Genomic DNA, 27274 nt, shown 5'->3' on the forward strand with positions numbered 1-27274 from the left:
GTCTGCTTCTTCTGTACTGATGGTAGGGGGATGGTGGTAGGAAGTGCTTACACATCTATTAAAAATTGTCTCTTTGTTTTTGGTGATAAAGGAGGACTTGTGAATGCCAAGCCCTTTTGGATCTCTGAGCTAGGTGATTTGGGAGCCAGTCCTTAAGAGGCAGTCATGACAGGTGGGATGCTAGATGTGTGGACAAGCTCTTTCCAGGGAGAAGGTGGACACTTGTTTTCATCACTGGAGTGAGGGGAAAGAAAAGTATTGAAGTACCCATAATCCCTTTCAGGCCCCTAGAGAAGTCCAGTCAACTTCCAGATGAAGGTTGATTAGAAACTCAACCTTGGGTGGGGGGAGAGGGAGAGGACACTGGACCCTCAGACAGCAGCTATAAAAATGTGCAGTCAAATCCCTTCAATGGGGAAACTGGTAGCTTTGTCTTTTTGTCTGTTCTCTCTGTGTTGAGCCCACTGGTATAGTCACGGTAAGTGCTCACACTTCTGTTTAAAACCTCCTCTTTGTTTAATATGGTCCCGAGGGACTCATGAATGTTGCGCTCCAATGGCTTTCACAGCTAGGTGATTTGGGAGCCAATTCCTTGTGTAGCAACAATAAATTTGGGGAGCTAGACATGTGATCCAAACCCTTTGCTCCTCAGGGAAAAGCTGGCAGTTGGGGTTCCCTTCTTATTGCAAATTGCTAAGCCAGGAGTTTATGGGATGAATGTGTCTCAACCTTTCCTACTCCTTTCAATGTGTGTATTTTCTCAGTCACTTACTGTGTAGGAGTCACTCAACTAGTTTATTTCTCTCCAAGGGAATTGATCTGTGTGTAGCTGTTTATTCAGTGAATCTGTGGGAGGAAGCAAAGTAAGGAATCTACTATTCTGCCATCATGCTGACATCCTTTGTATTTTGTTTTCTTTACTTTTACATTAGTTCTAGGAAAATACTAAACACCAGTAGTAATAGCAGACATCTTTATCTTGTTGGGACTTTGACAATAGTGAAGCATATATCTAGTCATCAAAAACAAAAGAAATTAAAGTGATTCCTGTCAAGGCTTTCTTTTTGTGTTTCAGGACACAGTCATCCATCCTCCACAAGCCCCTACAGTTAGCTGCAAAGAAAACAGTAGGAAAACATGATGTTGGCCACTGGGTGAAAAGCTACCAACCCCTAAATCAAATATAAAGAGAGGTGTGGAAGATTCTAAGTCTAAGGCACCTATTGGGAAATTATGTAACGCATAAGCTGACGGCAAGGAGTTGGGTACAGTTCTAGAAATAATGAGATTATCCATTACAAGTTCATTCAAGGAACTTCTATTTATTTTTATTTAATAAATAAGAAAACCAGGACTTATTAACATTTAATATCAAATTGATGTTAGAATCCTCACTTAGATCATATAAAGGCAGGTCATATGTCCTAAATGCGATGTGAAGCCTTGCTGGAAAAGTGCAAAGTACCACAAATGAGAGTGTTTCACAGAGGTGCTCTTCAACTATTTACCTTTACCATACTGCAATTCATTCGAGTTATAATTAACTAACTGAACAGGTGTTATTCCTCAGAAAATGGATTCACTTTAAAATATTTCTACAAAGAAACAACATATTTAAGAGAATGCTAATAATGCAAATAATTAATGTGTAAGAGATAAGAAAGAAAGTGAAAAATGATTGCTATCTAGCACTCAATTGCCTAGAATTTTGTCTATCCTGCAACTACTGGACTGCTATAATGGAGAAAGCACTCTAAGTTTATGGTACCATTTCAATGGAAAGCTTAGGAAAATCCATTATGATAGCCTATTATAAAATGTTAAAGGGATTAAAAGATTACTTTTAAATGGTAGATAAAGTTTTCAGATTTTCTTAGGAAGTTGGGTCTCACAGTGGATAATACGGAGAAGATAAATTAACACTAAGAAAATGTCATTATTACTCAAATGATAGTGATACTCATTTTCAATTGCATCTAACTTAAACCTCTTGGTATTTTAGATTTGACACAGTCTATCCAGGCTAATAGAATTTACAATACAGATTACAAAACACTTACTCTTTTCAAACCAGATTCTCATTATCTCTATTACCTTTTCTCCAACACTTTGCTGGTTTTCAAAATTACTACCACATACAGAAGATGCAAATGAAGGGGGAAAAACAATGTAGTCTGGAAACTTCTAAAGTCTTTGGCGGGGGGGGGGGGGGTGTCCCTATAAAATCATGTCTAAGTAGTTCACACTACAGATTATAAAGATATTGATAAATGCAAAGCTACACTAAGCATTAACACTTGCTTTACATGCCTTGTTTTTAATTTTTGATTTCATAATGTAGCTAACATTGAACTACAGAATTCAGAAGAAAATCGAAAGTTAAATTTGAAAATAAAAAACAGAAACACTTACCCAAAATTATACACCCTTAAGTTCAGGCTGTACATTATTAGTTCTTTTGTTCAAGGTAATAGTTCATGAATGGTCACAGACACTCAATTTTCAGTCAGAGAGCTCTACCACTTTTTACTAGACAAATGAGTAAACCATTCTAAATCTTTGGTCCCGCATCTGGAGATAACAAAAGTACTACCCATTACCCTATACTGAGCTCCCGGTACCATGTATTACAGTCTTTTGATACTCAATAGATATTTGTTGAATAAATGACTGACTTTAAACATTAATTCAAATTAATTGAACTCATTTCAATTCAGTTCAATTCAAAAACTCATGAATTGAGTTTTTACTAAATATCAGGCATGGATTTCAGGACTATGAGCAAAAGATGAACAAAAAACATTGTCTCTTCTTGAGTTCAGACAGAGACACAGATAAACCCAAGTTCCATAAAATACTGGATAAATGTAACATGGGTGATACATGTTATAATAAATGAACAAAACCCTATGAGAACACAAATGAGGAAATGATTCTTTTTGGGACAGAAGGGTTCCATGAAAGATGCATGAAACAGCTGACCTTTGGGCTGAGCCTGAGAGGATATAGGAGTTCATCATGGAGAAGAGGGGAAAGAATATATAAGAAGAACTGCAAGCAAATGCATGAAGGTGCAAAAGTACAAAGCGTGTACAGAAATACTGAGCTGCCAGGCACGGCTAGAATACTTCTTAAGGGAAACAAAGTGGCAGCAAGTGAGGCTGAAGAAAACATCTAAGAGCAAGAGTGTAAAGGGCCTTATTTACCATGTTATGTTAATAGAAGTTATTCTGGAGGCAGAGAGGAGCCATTGTTTAGAAGCAAGAGCATCACAAAAGTCAGACAACTTACTTCAGAATTTCTACGGTACACATTTTTCACATTTTCCTATCTCGAAAATCACCATGTGTCTTCCAATTAACGGCCTCCTAAAGTCATGAAGAAATGTCCTTGTCTGTACATAAAAGTTAAAGTATAAACTCACCTAAAAGTGTAGAGACATGGTTGTTTCCTCATGGCATGACTAGACAAATACCACCACTAAATATATATAAATTCAATATTAATTCAAGAATGAGTCCTAGTTTTTTTTAAGTTCATTTATTTTGAGAAAGAGAGACAGAGGCAGATAGAGACACTGAGCAGGGGAGGGGCAAAGAGAGAGGGAGAGAGAATCCCAAGCAGGCTCCGAGTTGTCAGCAGTGTGGAGCCCAAAGCAGGGCTCAAAATCATAAACTGCAGGATCATGACCTGAGCTGAAGTGAATAGTCGGACACTCAACTGACTGAGCCACCCAGGCACCCCAAGTCCTGGTTTTTGATCAAAAACCTTCATTGGCACATTCAGATAAAAGCAGAGTAACACCAGAATCCAAACTTGGATATACTGTATTGTGATTTGAAAGAAAACCTCTCAGATAACAGTGAAGCACTCTTAAATTCTGTCTCACCAATGCTTTTGATGGCACAGAAGATGTGTGAAAACACCAATATCAAAATGAAAAGTTATTTAGGAAAAGTACTCATATACAAAGAAGTTTTAGGAATTCCTTAATCAATTTATTTCATTTATATTCTTTTTTATGTCTATTCAAAAGTGAGATGTAATAAGAATATGTCTAAATATCTCCAAAAGAATTTTTTAATTATGAAATAAAAATCCTACATATTAAGAAAGCATTGTGTTGTAGCTTAATTAGGCAGTTTTTCTTCTTTGTTAGTATATGAAATAATAGCACTTACTATTTCAATGCTATTTTACATTCATTTTGTTATAGAAATATAGCTCTGAGAGCTGTATTTGATGTAGGATCAAAAAGCAAAGAAATTAGACGCAGGCCAATTGGCTAGTAAGAAAGCTACTACAAAGTACACAGAAAACATGACAAAGACCTCATTAGGACAGTATGATGTTGTATAAGGTAAGATGGAATAGAAGAACCTTTCCGGAAGAATAATAGGAACTGATCATTGTTTTAGTCTGTTTAAGCTGCTGTAACACAACACATAGAATGGGTGGCTTATAAACAACAGAAATCTCTTCCTCACAGTTCTGAAGTCTAAAATCAAGGCACTGGCAGATCTGGTTTCTGATGTGAACCTTCTTCCTGGCTGTCTTTTAAATGTAACTTCACATGGCAGAAGTGACAAAGGAGCTCCCTGGGGTCTCTTTTATAAGGGTACTAATCCCATTCATGAAGGCTCTGCCCTCATGACTTAGTCACCTCCCATAAGCTCTATCCTCTAATACCATCGTATTGGGGTTAAGTTCAATATGAATTAGGATAAATATTCAATCTGTAGCATTTGATCCTTGGGCCCCAAAATTCATGTCTCTCTTAAATGAAAAATACATTTATTTCATCTCAACAACCCCTGAAAGTCTTAACTTGTTCCAACATCAACTCAAAGTCTGAGTCCAAAGTCTCATCTAAAAATCATCTAAACCAGATATGGGTGAGACTGAAGGCAGGCTTCATCCTGAGCCAATTCCTTCCCAGCTGTGAACCTGTGAAATCAAACACGTTATGTGCTTCCAAAATACAATGATAGGACAACATAAGATAGACATTCCGAATTCCAAAAGGGAGAAAGAAGAAAGAAAGTAATGACAGGTCCTGATCAAGTCTAAAACCTAAGGCTGGAGCAGAATCTTCTTTGTGTTTGTCCAAGCTGTGGTCCTCCTTCCCAGACCCACTGGGGTCCCACTCCCACAGTTTTGCCAGATAGGGGCTGGGTCCCAAAGGCTATCGATGGCTTTCCCCCCATGCCTCTGGGCAGCCCCCAACCCTATGACTGCTTGGAACAGACCACACCGTAGCTCTGAAAGGTTAAAGTCACAAAACTTTCCTGGGCTGGAATTGCCTGCAGGTGGTCATGAGGGCAACTCCAGCCCCACAGCTCCACTGGAGCCTCTGCAGAGATTCTCTGCCTGGGTCATGCATCAGGAAATCTAGGTGGAAATAGCCTTGATCTCATAGCTTGTGCACTCTGCCCTGGCAGAGATGGTGCCACGGGACAGCGCCACATGGATGCAGCAAAATCTGCTGCCTGTGCCTTCTGGTGGGGTAACTACTGGGGCCTCCCACCACAAAGATTCACCGGAAATGCACCTGGGGCAATCACAGGGCTTGGTACAAATGCAGGGAGTGGAAATTCTCGAGGCAAGGCTAAGCACAGTCCCACAAGTGCCCTCAGCCCCTCCTTTGAAATCATTCAGCCTCCCAGACCTTTATGCTCTGGCTCTGTAATGGGGGTGGCAGAGCAGGATGATCACTAAACTGCTTTCTTCCATTGTCTTGAACAATAGCTCCTAAATTCAGTTTTGATGGCTCATTTCCTTATCAGATGGTTGTTTGGCCACATTCTTTGTATTCTCTCCCAAACAGTTCACCCACTCTTTTTAATATGGACAGGCTTAGAATTTTCCAAATCTTTTAAGTTCCTCTTCCTTTTTGATGAACAAGTCTGTCTTTTCTTTCTTCTTGCATTTTACTATAATAAAGAAAAGCTAAGCTGCAATTTCAATACTTTGCTTAGATATTTCTTCAGCCAAATATCCAGCCAAACATTTTCTTTGTATTTCTCTTTTCTTTCTGGGTTATCAACAGAATCATTCTTAACAGGCTGTTCATTGTAAGGTAGGCTTTTGCTAGTACAAACCTCAAAATTCTTCCAGCCTCTCTAATCATCTAATCTAATCTAATCTAATCTAATCTAATCTTAGTTGCAAACCCACTTTCACATTTTTAGAGAAGCACCCCATCTGGGCTGCTATAACAAAAGTACCATAGATTAGGTGACGTATAGATAACATACATTTATTTCTCATAATTCTGAAGGCTGGAAGTCCAAGATCAAGGTGCTGGCAGATTCACTGGTGAAAGCCCTTTTCCTTGTTCATAGATGGCTGCTTTTTTGCATAACCTCATATGGCAAAAAGGACAAGGTATCTCTCAGGGTCTCTGTTAAAAGGGCATTGATTCCATTTATGAGGGCAGAGCCCTCATGACTTACATCTCAAAGGCTCCACCTCCTAACACCATCACATTTTGGGGGGACACAAATATTCAGTCTATAGCAATAATCAAATATATGTTGGTTTTGGAAGTGGAAGTCCTAATGATAAGAAAGGGAGGATAGTGGCAGATCAATCTGCAATTTCTGTTTGGGGCAAATGAACAGTGGAGTTAATAACTGAATAGGTTTAATAACCAAATAGTTTAAAATTCAAATAGTTTTTAAAAAAGAGAACATAAATACGGAGCAAGCTTGAGCTTTGGGGGATAACAATAATACAATCTTTTTGATCTTGAGTTTAAGATGCCCATGGGTCTGCTAGATAGACAATTTAAAGTTATGGGTCTGTTCCTTAGAGAAAAGTTCTAGAGCCACACAACAGAAAGTCAGGGTATCAACTAGTTGCCAGAAATCCTAGGCATCTACTTCAATAACTGACCATCTGGTTTTTATTATGTTCTTTTAAAAGAGACAAGAGATTTTCTAATCACCTAGTCATAAGGCTTGTTCTTAAAGGCTCGTCTAACCACTACTGATTCGTTTACTAGTTCTTTCCCCTCATAGTCCCTAAATGTAGGCCTTTCTCAAAGTTCTGTCTTCAAACTTACCTTTCTATTCTCATCTTTGGGAATTCACTCAAATAGCTTTGACACTCTTTCCTATGCAAATAGCTGCCAAATCTCCACCTCAAGTCTCAACTTCACACCTACATTCCAAGTAATTTTCACACTGTCACCTGGATGCTGCTCAGGCACCCTGTAACTTGGGCCAAATTGAGTTTTCTTTTCCTTCAGAAGTTTCTCTTCCCCATTATTGCTATTTCACTCACGAAGGGTCATCTTTGAAACTGCCTACCTCCTCACCACCTCCATTTAAATAGTTGTCATTCTTTGGGGTGCCTGGGTGGCTCAGTCGGTTAAGCGTCCAACTCTTGATTTCGGCTTGGGTCACGATCTCATGGTTCCTGAGATCAAGCCCCATGTGGGGCTATTTGCCATGCATTGAGCCTACTTAGGATTCTCTCTCTTCTTCTTTTTGCCCCTCCCCTGTGCATGTATGCTCACTCTCTCTCTCTCTCAAAAGAAATAAATAAGCTTTAAAAATGACTGTCAATGGGCGCCTGGGTGGCTCAGTCGGTTGAGCGTCCGACTTCAGCTCAGATCACGATCTCGCGATCTCGCGGTCCGTGAGTTCGAGCCCCACGTCGGGCTCTGGGCTGATGCTCAGAGCCTGGAGCCTACTTCCGATTCTGTGTCTCCCTCTCTCTCTGCTCCTCCCCCATTCATGCTCTGTCTCTCTCTCTGTCTCAAAAATAAATAAACGTTAAAAAAAATTTAAAATAAAAAAAAAATGGCTGTCATTTTATTATAACTTAAAACAAATTAAGTTTCTGTGTGTTCCCACCTTTTCAATGCTACTAACCTACAAACCCACTCAGTTCATTGGCACACTCAGCTAGTCTACTAACCAGCTAGTCTACTTTCTCTCCCCAAATTTGTTCTTTCAACTCATTGATAATAGGTTAATCTTAGAAACTCTTAAAAATTGGTCCTTTTGCACACACACACACACACACACACACACACACACACACGGTGTTCTATGGATAACATTACTGGAAATAAGATCCCCATTTTATATTTGAAATCTCCACAATATAACTTTATATTTTAGTGATTAGGAGTTTGGGTTTATTACCAGTCAGGCCTAGATTAAGATCCAAGAACATCAACTTAATAGTTGTATAACTTTGGGCAAATCATTTAATATCTTCTCATTTAAAAAGTGGGAATAATACTAGTACCTACCTCATGGCATGTTCTTAAAGTTCAATAAAATAATGCATATCGAGTAGGTAGCAAAAAGCAGAGTTCACAGTACATGCTCATTAAATGAGGGCTAGTATTACTTTCTTCTGTAAGTCTTTCAAACTACATCCACTCTTACATTATCTGACATTTTCCAAACATACCCAGTGCGTCTGTCTCTATACTTTTGCTCATGTTATTCTCCTTACTCTATCTTAACTTGTAAATTGCTGACTTTCAAGATCCACTTCAAATACCAGCTCTTTCAAGAAGTCTTTCTGATATCCCCAACCAGCTGCAATTTCTCCGTTTGCTTTCATGTTCTTTTAACTTCTGATATTTACAGCATTCTAGTTCATATTACAGTGTTATTGCATATTTCCCATCATTAGACTGTGAGCTCTCTGAGGACAGACACATTATTTTTATATCTCCAGCAGTTGATGATGGAAACATTGTTTTCTGATCCCCAAATGCCTAAATAATAATTTACTTGCAGACATTTTTCATATCATTTCCCTAATTTTGCTCAATTTCTTCTATATTTCTGTGGGGCATCTAGCTAACAGAGGGAAAAGAGGTCAGTGAGTAATATTTTATTTGTAACAATACATTATAATGCATTACTAGTTAAATTACATTTCTTAAAAGAGACCACTAAGATCTGTAAAACCCCACTGAACAGTTTTAAACAACTTTATGAAGTATAATTACTATTATGGATATTTGTGGCATTAAAGTAAAATTTATAAGATAAGGAAAATTAGAAAACTGCACATGGATTTGACATACATTCTCCAAAGATTTCTGTATTCCATGAATGTTACTTTAGAATGTTGTAGAGTTGGAAAAAATTACAAAATAAGATCATCTGTTCCTGAATTGAAATATTACACAGTCCATTGTTCAACACAACAAAGGTCTTTAAGATGGACTATAGCCAATATGAATCCTTGTGAAGCATCCATTTTTATTACGATGTATATGTATCTTGTGACTGATGAATCCCAGATGGTAAAATTACAACATATCCAAGGAGTTCCGAACAATATGAGAATTTAATGAGACAGTGTGAAAAAATACATACAGAATAGGAATGAAGATAAATGACTGCTTGTAATAGAAATTGTTTTTATTGTTTGTATGTGAATGAGAAAAATAATGATTGTTCTTCCAAACAACAAAAAAAAAGAGTTGTCATTATCTTTTGTTCTCCGACACTGCTGTTATAGGAAGTGTTTCCATTTTTAACCACAGGCTATTCCAGATGATGCAACTCTTTTGGGTTTGAGAAAAGTAATAGTATCTGTATCAAGGTCTTTAGGCTTCAGGCATTTTAGCATCATAACTTCAATTTTCATCATTTCTATTTTCTAGATAATATCTCACTGTAACAACTGATCATAAGACCGCAATAATGAACCTATTTCCAAAGAGAATTTGAATAATTTTAATATTATGGATTATAATCTCATCATATTCAAGAGACAACAGAAAAAGATCAGGACTTGGTGTAAAAATGTAGTTTCTAATCTTGGTTTTGTAACTTTCTAGCTCTGTAATTTCCAGAGGGCCTCAGCGTTCTCATCTGTAATGTAAGGAAAATAAAGCTAGATGATCTCTAAAAAGTTCTGCATTAATGTTTCTTGATTTCTCCATTCTGGCTGCTCTTCCTCAAAAATCCTCTACTCCCCCTGCTGGATTATCAGCTCTTGTGCTTTGTCCTTTTTAGCCATGTATCAGAGTCCAAATTTCATTAGCCACCGGTTCATCGCATCTGTGCTATTAAGTCTCATCAGCTCTGAAAACTTGCTAAACCTTATTTGCTTTGTCTGTGCTGGTTTTCACTGTTTATTCTGTCTTCAGTTCATACATAATCTCCCTTTACCTGGCAAGCATATTAGACTAAAAGGTACATGTCTTGCCAATCATTAACATCTAGCACTCTTCATCACCTTTGATCCCCATCCAGAGTCTTCAGTCTGATACCTTTTATCACTACCTTCAAGACAATTAAATGAAGCAGATATGAATTCCCTTGGGCAAATGTTGATAGAGTTTTTCACTGTCCTTTCCACCTAACCAGCTCAATATGATATCAGCTCTGAAGTCAGAAAGTCTAAGAGGAGTTCAGAATCTACCAATTACTGGTGATAGAACTTTGGGAAAATCATTTAACCTCTCACAATTTTATCTCCAAAATTATTATTGCATAAAGAGGTTGTAAAGATGAATTAAAAAAATAAATGTATGTAATAGAGAACAAATAGAGTAACAAATAAAATGCTTTTGTATTAGGAACGGTCAAGTTTGGAAGTTCCCCCACCAACATTCCCAGAGTTGGAATTTTGTTTTGTATTTTTTCCTAAGGAAGATTCCATGAAGAAAAAGAAAAACCAAAATACAGAAGAGGGAGATGAGGTCTATATTTAAAAAAAAAAGAAGAAGAAAAAAGAAATAGGGGCTCTATTAGAATGAATGCTAGGTGGCCTATCAATTCAGCAACATAAATCTACAATTTTAAAATGGTAAAGAGGGGCACCTGCATGGCTCAGTTGGTTAAGCGTCTGACTTCAGCTCAGGTCATGATCTCATGGTTCATGAGTTCGAGCCCTGCGTCAGACTCTGTGCTGACAGCTCAGAGCCTGGAGCCTGCTTCGGATTCTGTGTCTCCCTCTATCTGCCCCTCTCCCACTCGTACTCTTTCTTTCAGAAATACATACATTAAAAAAAATTTTTTTTAATAAAATTAAAAAATAAAATGGTAAAGAATCACTGGAAATTGTCATACACTACTGACAAAAGTATAAATTGGTAGAAACTTTGGGAGGTAGATTTTGCAATATGTACCAAGGGCCTTTAAAATGTACCCATATAGCTGGGCGCCATATAGTGGCTCAGTTGGTTGAACATAGGACTTCGGCTTAGGTCATGATCTTGCCATTTGTGAGTCTGAGCCCCATATCAGGCTCTGTGCCAACAGATCAGAACCTGGAGTCTGCTTTGGATTCTGTGTCTCCCCCTCTCTCTGCCCCTCCCCTGTTTGCGCTCTGTCTCTCCATCCCTCTCAAAGATAAACATTAAAAAAAATTTTAATGTTTTTTAATGTTTATTTATTTTTGAGAGACAGAGCATGAGCAGGGGAGGGGCAGAGAGAGAGAGGGAGACACAGACTCTGAAGCAGGCTCCAGGCTCCGAGCTGTCAGCACAGAGTCGGATGCGGGGCTCCAACTCACGAACTGTGAGATCATGACCTGAGCCGAAGTAGGGCGCTTAACCGACTGAGCCACCCAGGCACCCCAACATTAAAAATTTTTTTAAATGTACCCATATAGTAATAGTATTTCATCAAAGCTAAGTTGCTGACTTTGATAACTACATTATGGTCATGTAATAATAAAAATAATTTGTTTTTGGAAATGCACACTGAAATATCAAGTGATAGAGAGGGATCATGTTTGCAACTTACTCTTTGAAATGCTGTACGCTGTATTCTTTGCTGTGTGTGGTCAACCCCTCTGGCACCAGCAAGCTGCACCAAGAATGCAAGCTGCCATCCCTACTGCCATCTGTGAGCTGAGGAATGGGGGACAGCAGGTGGGTCTGATGATTAGCTTTATGTATCAACTTGTCTGGGTCAGGGTACCCAGCTGTTTGGTCAAATATTATTCTGGATGTTTCTATGAAGATGTTTTTTGGATGAGATGGTCGAATAAAGCTGATTACTCTCCATAATGCAGGTGGGCTTCATCTAATCAGTTGAAGGCCCTAGTAAAACAAAAACGAACTTCCCCTAAGCAAGAAGGACTTTTTCCAGCAGACTTTGGACTTGAAATGCAACTCTTCTCTAAGTCTCCAGCTTTCTGGCCTACCCCATCAGATTTTGGACTCACAAGAATCCACATCACATGAGCCAGCTCCTTAAAATAATGATTTCTCTCTATATAAATATATCCTGTTGGTTCTACTTCTCTAGAGAACCCTGATAATACAGTGGGTAATTAAAAATGTCACATAGTTCACTTATTGAAATTTAGTAGCTTCTTTCTTTATTAAGCACTCTTCTAGGTATTGTTCACTTTTTATTAGATTGCAAAATTAGATTCCAGATTTCCAAAGATGCTAATTCTAACAGTATTTGTCGGTTTAAACATTGCTTTAGTGGAGGGACATATTTTTTAGAGTTCCTTATTTTACCATTTTTAGGAATATCACTACAACTTACTCTTAAATAATCCAATATGTATTTTCAAGCATATATTTGATATATCTACCAAATATATATACATATATATATATATATATGTATATATATATGACATATTTGATATGGAAAAGCTGAATATAAAATAAACCAAAATTCTTTTTTCTTCATAAAACTTTTCTGTAAGTCTGAAATTATATCAAAATACAGCAATTTTTAGAATGTAGTAGCTACCTCGGACACTGGTTCAAGAAGGAAGACTGAATATATGCCAAGCTTTTTCATCCGATCCCAAGTGGCAAAAAATTACAGAAGAGTATTCTGTGCCATATTTCTTAAAATACAATAATAAAGAAAAGCAGTATTTATCTTTAGTCTTCAGACACTATGAGGAATCCTTTCATGAAAAAAAAAAACAAAAAACGTAGAGAAGGAAGCCACAGCCCAAAACATGCACAGAAGAAAATGCCTATAAAGGTGGAAGTTGGTCCAGGGATGTGCTAAGCCTACAACTGTCAGATGATGACTACAGGAGGGATCTGGACAACCAAGAGTGACTGGTTGGAATACTTAAGTGGAGCATTACAGCATCATCTTTCTTTGGGCCAGGCAGCAAGCAACAGAGATGTCTGTTGTCACATAGAGCAGAAATAGCTGATGCTGGGGGGAAAGAGGTAAAATGGGAACTTAAGGAGGCTAGCAACCTCAATAAGAATGGAGAACTGTTACTACCCAGAAGCAGCTACTGAACCACTCCATCCAGAGGTTTTGTCCCTTCACTCCTCTTTCCATATACGGAGAAAAGCTAAAGTAAACAGAGACTTCATAAACCACCTTAAATACATAGTTAGGCACCCAATCACAATAATCAAAAAGAAGAGCCAATAATGAAAGAGCAGAAACAAGCCCAACAAAAGGAAGAACTCATTACCCATAAAATATAAGCTTAATAAATGTAAAAAGGATAGTATTTTAAAATACCTAGTAACTTCACAAAGATATAAAAGGATATGCATTTTTAATAAAAATAACAGAGGGGTGCCTGGTTGGCTCAGTCAGTTGAGCATCTGACTTTTGATTTCAGCTCAGGTCATGATCTCATGGTTCGTGGGTTTGAGTCCCACATCAGGCTCCACACTGACAGTGTGGAGCCTCCTTGGTATTCTCTCTCCCTGCCACTCCCCTGTGCACACATGTGTGTGCACTCTCCCTCCCTCTCTCTCTCAAAAGGAATAAACTTAAGAAGAAATAACAGAATATCACAGAAATTTAAAATTTGACCACTGAAATTTAAAAACATCAACCAATATGCTGACTGTCAAGACAGTTTAAAAAAAGTCAGTGAGCTACAAGACTGAACTAAGGGTTTTTCACAGAATGCAACCCAAACTTAAAAAAAAATGATGTATAAGGAAACAAGCAAGAAAAAAACACAAATAATAAAGAACCAATAGAATTGATCAATATAAACTTCCACTAAAAAAAAAATACCATAGACTAAGGTGGCTTAAATAACAGTCTTAAACAACAGAGAACAAATTTATTTCTCACAGTTTTGCAGACCTGAAGTCTTTGGTTTGTAGATGGCTTCCTCTTACTATGTCCTTTCTCTTGGGTAGCCTTTCCTCAGTGTATGTGCAAAGAGAGAGAGAGAGGATGGGCTTTGTGGTGTCTTTTCTTACATGGATATTAATTCTATTAGATCAGGTCCCCATTTTTAGGAACTCACCTAATCCTTATGACTTCCTTAGAGGCCCCATCTTTAAATACAGCTACAATGGGAATTGGGGCTTGAACATATGAATTTGGGGGACAAACTTTAGCTGATATCAATAAAACAAAAGCTGGTTCCTTAAAAAGAGAAAATTCAGGGGCACCTGGGTGGCTCCGTTGGTTAAGCATCCAACTTCAGTTCAGGTCATGATCTCATGGTTCATGGGTTCGAGCCCTGCGTTGGGCTCTGTGCTGACAACTCAGAGCCTGGAGCCTACTTCAGATTCTGTGTTTCCCTCTCTCTCTGCCCCTCCCCTGCTCATGCTCTTTCTTTCTCAAAAATGAATAAACATTGAAAAAAAAAGAATAAAAAGAGAAAATTCAGAAATAAACTATATTATAAATATAAATAGAGCATTAGAAAAATTTAAAAGCTCCTAGAAGATACCTTGCATATTTTTAACTCAAAAGGAAATTTAAAAAGACAGATAAGGAGAACATAAGAAAAGAAAAAAAAAAAAACTATGGCAATTTCATTTAGGAAAGATCTTAAAAATCTGAGCTAAAGCAGATCAGATTTGTAAAGTAAAGTGTATCTATTAGAATATTAAGGGAAAAAAGTGATCTTGGCCAAATAGGCAATGAAAAGTAAAAGTTAATTAGTTATAAGACTGGTCCTCTGCAAGATGGCCTGCCAAAAATGTGGCATCTGACAAAGCTCCACAGAAACAGGCTATGGCCAGAGCCTGATGTAATCAATACTGGTCGACCATAATGTTTCGACCCCGCTGCCACCTCCAACCATTTCTCATGTCAGGGAAGGGGCTGATGTTAACCCAATTAATCATGTATACTGATATGGCCTACTAGCTTGGCAAATCTTGCTAACTTGAAGCATCTTGTGTCTATAACCAAAGGTCTTAGATTTCAGCTGGGCTGGGACTTCTCATCAACCCTGAATGCCATGCTGTCAGGACAGTGCTGAAATCAAAGTTGTACCACATCATATTACTACTGTATTGTGGTCCTTGATCATGCCAAGGGAGGAGCTGGTGTTTCTCCAATTACTCACTGAAAGTTTCATAGTTCAGTGGTCAAGGTCTGTCCAATGGAATTTGTCACATGGCCCAAATAGACTGCTGCTATGCTCTATTTCAGAGTGGAATAAGGCAATGGTGACTCACCACTGAGGTACTGACACCTACCTCGAAGCTTTCCCTTGCAAATACTGCCCCAGCAGGTTTGATATGTATGCTGTTTGGCCACTTGCAATAGTTTGCAATGACACGTCACATTAGAGATTACAGAAGGAAAACCATATAATAATCGTGTATTTACATGTGAGAAATTCAACATTCATTCATAATTTTTACAACTACAGTTAAATCTCAACCTAGCACCATTTATAAAAAATAATTCCAGAATTACTAAACACTAATGTAAAAAAGTGTAAAATAACATATATAATGTAGAAGTACCAATGTGTTTGTATGTATGACATAAAAGTCATAAAAGACTAATAAACTTGAACACACTGAGATTAAATCTTCTGTGGAACTAAAACTCAAAAAAATAAAATAAAACCATAAAAAAGTTGAAAGGCAAAAAAGAGACAAGGAAGAAATATTTTCAAAATATAGACATATGGACTGATTCAGAATGCATATTGTAAGGAGGGAATATACTTAGTAGAAGAACTTTAGGAAAGCAGGAAAGCCTCAAGGTTACTTTTCTGTGTATACTCTTTTTTGAATTTTGTAAAATACTAAATTTATTAACTATCCTAGTACAAGCCTGTACTGAACAACTTAAAAAGTACAAAACAGATTTTTGATTTCTAATATATTAATTCAAAGTATATGACTACATATAGTACATTCTATGAGCAAAGAGAGGTAAAAGGGAAAAAAAGAAGACTGGTTGCGTCTAGTAATAAATATAGTAATAATCTATATTATGGTATATCCTCTACCACCGGTACCAGCCAAAATGCACAAAATAAAATTCAGATATGACTCAGGAGAGATGATAACGGGTAAGACCTCATAATATATCTCAAAGGCTATGGGAGAATCCATCCAACTCACTATGTAGTTTGTGTCTAGGATGGGACGAACTGTGTAGGCTTGTCCAAAAGAAAGAAGAACAGAACTTTACTTTTAGATTAATAATTATAAAATTATAGGATACCCATAAAAGTGGCTCACTGCTACTGTTATTTGTACTATCCAATTTTTAAAATCCAATGTTAAGGAATGACACTGAATCACATTTTTACAAGGTAGGCAAAATGTTCTTCCCTCATTATAAAAAGTGTGAATTGGTGGGTCCCCCACCCCCCACCTGAACTTTTAGAAAAGCAGCAATGAGAGCACTTTGGCTTGGGCTCAACTAAGAAAAGCTTTTAATGGTGATTTCAGAATTAAAGAGCTCCACATTCAGGATTCATTAATCACATAACATCTCATTGTATAGAAAGCCTGACTAAAATAAGACACCCAAAAAACCAATCCATTCAGCATTAATACACACGTATTTTCTTCTAGAAATTTTCCTTAATATTAAACAAGAAATCCTAATACATTACCACAAGTCAAATGCCTACCTACATAGGTAAATACAAAGGTCAACTGAACCCACAGCTAAAACTGAATTGTGCAGGTTTTTAGTGAAATCATTTGTCACATAATAAAAACAAAAGTCAACTGTTTACATATATGGTAAGCCTTCTAAGAAATGAAGCCCAAGAAGTGTCACCCTTTGTTCTGTGCCATCTTGGAGATCCACATGTTATTTTTCAGAGAGTGTAACAGAGTGATAGAGTATATTAGCTACTATATGCAGTGTTTTGGTACTATTCATACGTTTTCCCAAAGAGGTGATTTGGTTATGCATTAGAAGTCTCATATAAATGAAACACCTTATCAAATATTAACACAGAGGGAAGTGACACAAGATACAACATAGACAGTCAAGTTACCTCTTTGTATATTTAGGAATTATTTTCTCCTTCAAGGTATTTACACTAGGAAGCATAGTGTGTCCTGATTAATATTTCAGTAGTAAAGATTTGAGTGATCAGAACCTTGGCAAAACCTTAATTCAAAATTGTTAAATACTTCCAGTGACAAGACTACGTGATTGAGTATTTATTATTATGAGGGAAAACAAGTACAGCCAGTCATCTTTGAACAATGCCTCAACCATCGCTTCTCAATATAGAAGGCTACAATTACATGTGGTCTATCATACAATTAACACTATCTCAGTCCTCTGAAATTCCCTTACTTTCTTTCATTAGAAGGGGATATAAAGACTTTATAGTGGCATTCAGGATTCCTATGAAATAGTATCTTAAATATTATGAAAATATTTTTTTTCTATAGTACTGGCTTCAGAGTTTGTGGAAATGGAGAAAAGAAGAACCAACTCAAATCATTCTAGAAATTGTCTTTAAGCATAATAATAAGTATCAAAGAGCTGGAAAGCCACTATTAAGGGCTGAATTGTATCTCCCCTTCCCCCCCACCCCCAACAAATTTATATGTTGAAGACCTAAATCTCAGTGCTGCAGAATATAACTGTATTTGGAGATAGGGTATTTAAAGAGCTTAAGTAAATTAAAATTAGGGTGGGCCCTAATCCAATCTGACTGGTGCTCTTATCAGAAGAGGAAATTTGGACAGACACCTGCAGAGGAAAAACAATGTGAAAACACAGAGAGAAGGTGACCATCTACAAGCCAAGAAGAAAGGCCTGGAACAGATCCTTACCTCAAGGACTTCAGAAGGAACCACCCTGCTGACACCTAGATTTCAAACTTCCGGCCTTCAGAACAAGGAGAAAATGAATTTCTGCCATTTAAGCCACTCAGTCTGTAATACTTTGTTATGGCAGCCCCAGCAAATTAAATTTGGATTTTTTGGTCCCCATCTACATAAACCACTCCTCAGTGGAAATGGCAGAGGCTCTGGCACTCTGATCCTCCAGCTTCTCAGAAATCCTTCTTGTTGCCGCAGCAAGGCTTCAATAAATGGGTGGTAAGGACTTCCCCAAAGTGCCTTTTTTAGAGTTAAACTCACAACATAGTTTATGCCTTTTCCAACAAGTCAGATTAAAAAGGAAAAGGGAAGTGTGCTGTTAGAACCAGAAGCCATCTCTGTATCAGAGCCGTCATCTGACAGGTAAGTGCAACAGGGAGACTGAGGTGGCCAAATTACTTGAGGGGTATGGTGGGTATCAGGACTGTGAGGCTGAAATTCTTCCTGCAGTTTACGGATCTGGTTGCTTCTTTATCCTGTTTCCAAGATACTTTCCACGGATCTGGTTGCTTCTTTATCCTGTTTCCAAGATACTTTCCACGTTCTTTGGCTTCGATATAGAGTTTAGACTGAGTCCTGCCCTTGTACCTACCACATGATTCCGTTTTTTTGTGTTTTTTTATCCTGCTGGCAACTTTTTCTATCTTTTCATAAGTAGTACTCGGCTATTTGCAAAAGTCTTCTGAAGTGTCAGGTAGCTGCGAACTGCAGCTCTGGAAGTCCTTTCGTTATTTACTGTAACTAAACTGAGAACTGCAGAACCTAGCTCTGCCAATCTAGCAGCCCTCTGTACTTCAGCACATCTTTGGCTTGTAAAAGTAAACATTTTTGAAAAGAACAGCTTTAAATCTAAATGACAGCCCTGCCTTAGTTTAAAGCTAAAGTTCTCTTTTCTGCTTATTATGGATCTTTGATAAGAAATACAATTGCTGAGAAGTCTGTTTTGTTTGCTGTTTGCTACGAGCATTGAATGTAACCCGCTGTGTGGTAGAATGGGTTGTAAACCTTCCTAAATGTAGTCCGATATGTGATGGAATGAGTGATTGTACATAAACTAACCGGCATTTCTCGCTTCTGTAAACCTGCTTGCTTAGCACGTTCCTCACCTACCCTACCCCCTTCCCCCTTCCCCCTTTTTTTCCTCCCGCCACAAGTAACGGACAAAACCTTCCCGCCAAAGGACAAAGGACGCCCAATCAGAGAACAACAAATGTCCTTACTTTAAAATCAACCAATCAGGCACCTCATAATTTAAAACCTCCCCTGTGCTACTTGTCTCTGTCTATAAAAGCGCTGTACCAACCCTGATCGTGGCCTCTTGCGTCACCGGCGACGAGTGCGCGGGGGACCAGGTTCGAACCTGCAATAAACGACCCTTGCCGCTTGGCTTTGACTTACGACTCTGGTGGACTTTTGTGGGAGGTTTCGGAACTTCGGGCATTACATTTTGTCTTCTAGAAATAGTTTTCTAAAGGCAGCTATTCCATACTCAGTAACATTCCTGAGGTGCGGAGTATACACCAGGCCATCTTCCTACCCCACATCCAGTCCCTCACTTAACTGCCTTACCTAGAAAGACCGTCTCCCGCAGTTCTCCAATAGATTTTTTGGTTTTGTTTTTAACAAAGAAGCGTCAAGCAGCAAAGCTTCAACAACCTAAGTAGGAGCAGTATGCAAGGTGATGGATGAGGTAAATGGGCATTACAAGGTGCTGAAGACTGCTTAACATCTAAATGCATTATGTATACTTGAAGGGACATATAAGGTAGAGACAGAAGAGGTTAAAAATGTAGCTTCATCTTCCCCTCTTCAGTTCATATCTCTAAGAAAGAATTTTTATTTACTCCCAGGGACTTAGTTGGCTGATAGGTAAAAATGCAGACATGGAGGGGCTGAGAATGCTCTTTATAGAAGAAAAAATATGAAGATATTGTAAGACAAGATTTGGGAGAGTATAGGAGGCAGGAGGGAATTAAGTAAGAAAGTGAAAGGTCATTTTTTAAATGAGTTTTAAGGAAAAGAGGCAAGTAATTCCTGCATAGTTTGTTAACTTTGAAGAGGATAGATGGGTAAAGACAAATTTTACTTTACTTAGTATCAAACGAAGGACTTCCTCCTCTTCCACTGCTTCAAGAAACTTCATAAAGACTTGATTTTCAATGCTTTTAAAAATAGACTTTGTATTTTTTTAATGTGACACTGAGCTGGCCTTATTAGGATGGGAACAAGAAAGTCTTAGATTTGAGGTATATTTGAAGGACTACCAGATGGGATTTTGGACGGATGGTAAAATTGTCCAACTCCACGTCAGATTAAAAATCATTACCCTAAAACAAAGCCACAAATTAACTTTTACCATAACCATTCAGGGGGTTGGGCACCAAACTTATACTAGTTAGGAATTACTTTAAGGCATAAAGAAAGTGAATTCTAGCTGGGAATTAAAAACCAGATTAAAAACCAGATTTAGGCAGCATTTCATCATTTCACTAAAAAGGCATTTTCTTAGAGTTACAGGCTAAAAATTTATTTTAATCTAGCCTTCAAAGATACTAATTGTTAGAGATGGTGTCTTTCTTGGTCCATAAGAAGAGTCCAGTGGTAGAAATAGACTGATTCAGGGTTCATCTCTCTTTTTATTGGCTGTGATTGAAACCACTGGAGACTGGAACACTATGCTACAGTTATCCAGCTGACTTTGGGACCACTAGTAGAGGGTATTTACTACTATAAACTGGAAACATTAAGAAGGGACACCGCCAGGAATGGGAGAAAGGGCATTTGATTTACGGTTGGAATAAACCAAGTGCTCTAATAGTACTAGACTCCAGAGATTGAAAATATTGAAGATTAAGTAAGGATCTATAAAGTCTTGAATTTGGAGTTGGTAGTGAACTCAAAGTCACAAAGAACTACTTCTGTGGCAGTATTCAATCTATCTCTTCCTTCCACTCACCAAAAAAGCAACTCTACACTTCAGGGTGAAGATTTGCTGGCATTCTTAAGTCAGGTTAACATTCACATAATAAAGTAAAGGGAAAATAATCTACCTATATATTCAGACTTTGAGATTCTTTTTAAAACTATCTATTTATTTATTTTGAGAGAGAGAGAGTTTGTGTGTGTGTGTGCATGCACAAGCAGGGGTAGATAGAGGCAGAGGGAGAAAAGAGAGACTCTCAAGCAAGCTCTGTGCTATCAGCGTAGAGCCCAATGTGGGGCTCCATCCCACAAACCATCAGATAATGACCTGAGGCAAAATCAAGAGTCAGATGCTCAACTGACTGAGCCACCCAGGCACACCCAGACTTTGAGACTGTTTAAATGGGTCCTCCAGCAGGTATGAAAGAATTAAAATAAAGAACTAGAAATGACAAGATCAGATTAGTGTAGGAGACATTTATATATCATATAGGTAAGGATTACTAAACAGATTTACACTTTACTACTAATAAGGAACAAATCTTAAAAGAAGGCAGTGATGAGTGTCAGGAAGAAGCTTGGGCTAGAGGTGATTCAGTCTCCTAAAACATGACCCCTAACTAACCAATCCCTGAGCTTCCTTTTGACCTTCCTTTAGTGAACTTAGTGATCTTGCCCACCCCCCCTCCTGTACCTGAGCAACTGAATGTTCTTAAATGTCATATGGAATGAATTCAGTTATTATTTTCATTCAGGACCAATCATAAGTATACGTGCACACATATACACATGTGCATGCAGGTCTATACAAAACTGATAGCTTGTTCCATAATCTAATAATCTCCCTTCCGGGTATATATCAAAAAGAAATAAAATTATCTCAAAGAAATATCTGCACTCCCATGATCTCTGTGGCATTGTTCACATTATTCATACCCTTCCCACACTGGAATTTCATTCAGCCTTAAAAAAGAAGGAAATCTGTCATTTGTGACAACATGGATGAACCTGGAGGGCATCATGCTAAATGAAATAATTCAGGCACAGAAAAAAAAAATACTGTATGATTATCACTTAATTTGAAAAAAAGTCAAAATCATAGAAGCAGAGAAAATGGTGGTTACCAGGGATGATGGGGAGGAGATGGCAATATTTGTGAAAGGGTACAAAGTTTCTGTTATATGAGTCAAGGTCTAGAGACCTAATTGATGGTACGCTGGTCATAGTTAATAATACTAGGTTGTATAGGTTGTATATTTGAAATTCACTAAAAGAAATCTTAAGTGTTCTTACCATACAAACACAAAAGCAACTATGTGAGGTGATGGGTATCATAATTAGCTTGATTGTAGTAATCATTTCAACTATATATATATACATATATATATATATATATATGTTAAAATACTATATCATACATCTTAAATATATACAATTTTATAAAAATAAATTAATTCAAGACCAATTAAATTATTTCGTTAGGATTTGGTTTTCCTTAGTCTCTCTAGTCTTCCTCCTTCTGCATTAGGTTCACTCTTAGGTTCCACATGAAAGACAGTGGCAGCAAAATTCAAGTCCAGTATAAAAGAGCAAATGTCTCCTCCAGAAATCCAGCAAAAATCTTACGGCACCACACTGGCTCTAAGTGAACATATGTCTATCCCAGTATCAACGACCGTAGCTGGTGAATATCACAATTTTTAGGCATAGGTCACATACCCATCTCTGGAGCATGGGGTAAAGAAAACTCCATCAAATATACATCAACGGGGGCACCTGGAGAGCTCATTTGGTTAAGCGTCCAACTCTCGGTTTCAGCTTAGGTCATGATCTTGCGGTTTTTGTGTGTTCAAGCTCTGCACTGGGCTCCACGCTGACAGTGCGGAGCCTGCTTAGGATTCTTTCTCTCTCCCTCTCTCTCTGCACCTCCCTTGTTTGTGCTCTCTCTGTCTCTAAATAAATAAGCCAATAAAAAAAAAAAAAATCAATGGAGGAGGAGGGTTTTCCAGAGGCACACTGAGGTGTAAGACAAAAAATGTAGCTGTGCATGCAATATTTGAAAATATATATACCAGAGGCAAAAATTGGAAAAAGATGTAAAAATCTTACGGTGGTAAGATTATAAATTGTTTTCTGCTCTATTTTCCAAAGTTTTTATATTAGAAAATTTTAAATTGTATTGTTTTATATAACTATACATCAATCCTCATTGTTTGCAAATTCCATATTTGTAATTTTTCCCACTCATTATAAATTATTTATAACCTCAAATATCAATATTTGCTGCGCCTTCATAGGAAATTCTCTGCCTTCTTGTTTCAGAAGAGACATGGTCTAGTTAGTGCCACATTTTCCCAATTACTGTACTTTTGTTGGTGAGTTTATTGTTTAAAATGTCCCCCACACATACAGCTAGCATTCTTAAGTTCAAGAAGGCTGTGATGTACCTTAAGGAGAAAATCTGTGCTAGATAAGCTTTATTTAGGCAAGAGTTATAGTGCTGTTGGCCATGAGCTCAATGTTAATGAATCAACAGTATAGATTAAATAAGGTGTCTTTAAACAGAAACACACATAAAACAAGCTTCTGTAGTGATGATTAATGAAAATGTGGTGACCAGAGGCTTGCAGGAATTTAATTCTGCATTTCCTCTAGGAGCAATGATTCAGAATTTGCTAATTCAGTGTTCACAATGATGTAATAATAAAACATAATGACCATGAATGAGAATAGACTGAAGTATATATGTGTTTTAAATAAATATAATAAAATTACATTTTCAATATTATGAGTTTTATAAATGAATACAGGAAATAAATTCAAAGGACTAATATAAATGTAAAAAGACAAAATTAACAATATATAAAAGTTATTTCTCAAAGATATTTTAGTAACATAACATAATCTATCCTTGAAGTAAACATTCTAAAAAAATTTGATATTGATCTACATATATCAAAGTGGTGACTAGCTACAGAAAATTTTGAATAATATTAATTCATCAGATTTAATATTTTTCTTTGCATGTTGTTCATAATTATAGCTTATATATCAGATCTTCAATTAAAATCAATTATTGAAAATTCTGAAGAAATATTTTAATATGAAAACAAGTTTCCAAATAAACCATCAAAGTACAAATTTTCAATAAATTTCAACCTGCACTGTCTCTGCTAATTAAGTAGCCTTAAACACTTGTGTATCCAAAGTACTTGATTTAATTTATTTTGCTAAATTGTAACTTCTTGTTGCAAAAGTTAAATTGAAAAATGTTTCATGGATTTGTAAATTTTATAATTGCAAAGGTGAACAAGCAATGTACCAATAATGGCTACTTTTAGAGTTACCTTGGAAAATGAAGATCATTAGGGGTTAAATAATCTTACCAGGAATGTAATTATGATGCACATAAGAAATAATAAGCAATGGTCCTAGTTCAAGAACATTGCTTTCTATCCACAAAAACATATAGTCTTTTAGGGGAAAAATGGTATGTACTCTTCTGTAAATATATCAAAACGAACAGTACCTCAAATTTGGCATTAATTTGTTCCCTGATTCACTCATTCATTGATTTTTTTCAACAGGTATTTTAACCTCTCACATGCCACACAATAGTTCCAACTGCTGGGAAACAGCAGTGAATAAAAATAGACATAGTAAGCAGGAGTTAACATTCCAGTAAGAAGGGAAGTAGATAGTATATGCAAACAAAAAAATAAGATAATTTCAGATGTTGATAGATGCTGAAGGGAAAAAAGGTTGGTATGATAAATGTATATGCTGAGGGAGATGAGGAGATGGTCAAGGAAGGTTTTACATGAAAAATGACATTTGAGCTGAAACTTGAAAACTGAAGACACTGCCCATAAAGAGCCATGACAAGAAGAAAATTTGGGCCTATGTGAAGGACAAATACGACGCCAGTATGACTATAAGTGCAGGAAGATTTCCGGTACAAATCTATCAATTAGAAAAAAGTCAGAAAACCCAATAGAAAAATAGCCAAAACACATAAACAGGTTCTTCACAAGAGTCAATCCATGTAACCAATAAATATGGCAAGGCCTCAAACTTGACAATCATAAAGGAAATACAAAGCAAAAGTACAATGAGAGGGGCACCTGGGTGGCTCAGTCAGTTAAACGTCTGACTCTTGGTTTCAGCTTGAGTCATGATCTCACGGTCCATAGGTTCAAGTCCTGTATCGGGCTCTGCCCTGAGTGTGCAGGGCCTGCTCAGGATTCTCTCTCTTTCTCTCTCTGTCCCTCCCCCAATTGAGTGCATGCACACGTTCTCTCTCTCTCTCAAAATAAATAAAATAAAATTAAAAAAAAAAAGTACGAGATACCACTATAAACTTATCAGCAAAGTCACTGTTAAAAGGACCGACGATGCCAAATGTTAGCAAGGATATAAACAAACTTGAACTCTCATACACAGCTGGTTGCATTGCCAACTGGTATGTCCACTGGCAACTTGCTTTTTACTATCTAGTAAATTTGAACATATGTACTTCTAGGTATTTATATGACACAAATATCTATAGCTAACACACACACACACACACACACATATATATATATATATATATATATATATATATATATATATATATCAATAGATATGTTCAAGAGTATTTGTAGCCAAAAACAATAAACAACTAAAATATCTATAGGGGCGCCAGGGTGGCTCAGTTGGTTAAGTGTCCCACTTCGGTTCAGGTCACGATCTCAGTCTGTGGATTTGAGCCTGACATCAGGCTCTGTGCTGACAGCTCAGAGCCTAGAGCCTGCTTTGGATTCTCCCTCTCTCTCTTCCCCCTGTCCCCCCGCCCCCCTGCTCGCACTCTGTCTCTCTCAAAAATAAACATTAACAAATTTTAAAATATCTTATGAAGTGTAGAAGAGAAAAATGAAATACAGTAAATTCACATTGTAGAATAGCATATAGCAATAAAAATGAACAAACTCCTGCTACACAAACCTGAGTGAATACCAAAAGAAGCCAGATAAAAAGATACATGTTACATGATTCCATTTAAATAAAGTTTTAAAACAAGCAGAACTAATGTGCAGTGTTAAAAGTTAAGATAGTAGTCAGCTTTGGATCAAAGGGATCTAGTGACTAAGAGTAGCCATTTGGTAGCTTCTTGGGGGCAAGCAATGTTCTTCAAGGGTCGTAACAACTGTGATAGATAATGAATGAGAGGAAGAGATTTCATCATTACCCAGAATATGGTTACTCAGGTGTACTTACTTTGTGAGCTATAGTTTTCACACTTTTTTGTATATATGGAACAATTCAACAAAGTATGTATTTTAAAAATACATCATATTACAGTATAAATGATTTGAGGATAGAAATAATGTTTTACCCTTGTGTAGAAATATGGCTCTAAGAAGTAGACTTCTTCTAAAAGTAGACTGATTGCATATGTTTTAGAGGTGAACCAGGTAGAACTCACAGATATATTTTGTGTAGGGAATAAGGGAAAGGTAGTGATCAAGACTGACTACCAAGCTTTCAGCCTAAGTAACGGAATCAAAGTTGGTGACCCTCATTTTCCAGAAAGACAGAACACATGACTGTGTTAGATGTTGCTTAGGATTTCAGTAAGAAGAACAGAGATATATACATTGGATTTAAACATGGAAGTCATCGATGATCTATAAACAACATTAGGTTAGTGGTAGACATGAAACCCTCATTGGAGCATGCTAAACTGTAATTATGAAGTGAGAAAATGGAGAAAACAATTTTAGCCAACTTTAAGTAGGTTTCTGTTTTATTTTTAATATTTATTTATTTATTTTGAGAGAGAAACAGAAAGAAGCACAACACAGTCTCTGGCTGTCAGCACAGAGCCCGACATAGGTCTCAATCTCACGAACCATGAGATCATAACCTGACCCAAAACCAAGAGTCAGACTCTTAATTGACTGAGACACCCAGGTGCCCCTGTTCTTGTATTTTGGTCTTTTTTTTTTTTCCTTCTGTGAATCAGGAGAACAGAAATGCAAAGAAAGAAACGAGCAAGCTGGGAAGCGTTGTGAGATTAGAGCAAGTTATGACATATATATTATACAAATGGTTGAGAAAAGAGAGTCTGGTATAAAAATATAAGCTTGACTTATTTAATAATTTTGGTAGATTAGGCCTCATCTACAATGATTCACCTTTCCCCACCACCCCAAAACCAGAAGCCACTTTTTAAGAAAGCTCTTGATACATTACTTGTACAACAAAGAGTTAATTTTTCTATTAAGTTTTGCTACATGTAGGGGAGGAAGTTCCCATTTTTTCTCTTCATTTCTTTAGCTTTAACAGCTTTACTGAGATATTACT

At 37.1% G+C, this 27274-nt stretch overlaps 1 long non-coding RNA gene across 1 annotated transcript in view; it reads right to left on the bottom strand.

Annotated features, from left to right (window-relative positions):
- Positions 1-990: 990 nt before the first annotated feature.
- The window catches only part of LOC125175734 (uncharacterized), a 37924-nt gene continuing 11640 nt past the window's right edge, over positions 991-27274 (bottom strand). The window contains exon 3 of the long non-coding RNA XR_007155946.1: positions 991-1113. This is a non-coding gene — a long non-coding RNA (uncharacterized LOC125175734). The remainder of the gene's footprint in view (positions 1114-27274) is intronic.

This window comes from Prionailurus viverrinus, chromosome C2 (genome assembly GCF_022837055.1).
Source record: "Prionailurus viverrinus isolate Anna chromosome C2, UM_Priviv_1.0, whole genome shotgun sequence".
Classification (NCBI taxonomy): domain Eukaryota; kingdom Metazoa; phylum Chordata; class Mammalia; order Carnivora; family Felidae; genus Prionailurus; species Prionailurus viverrinus.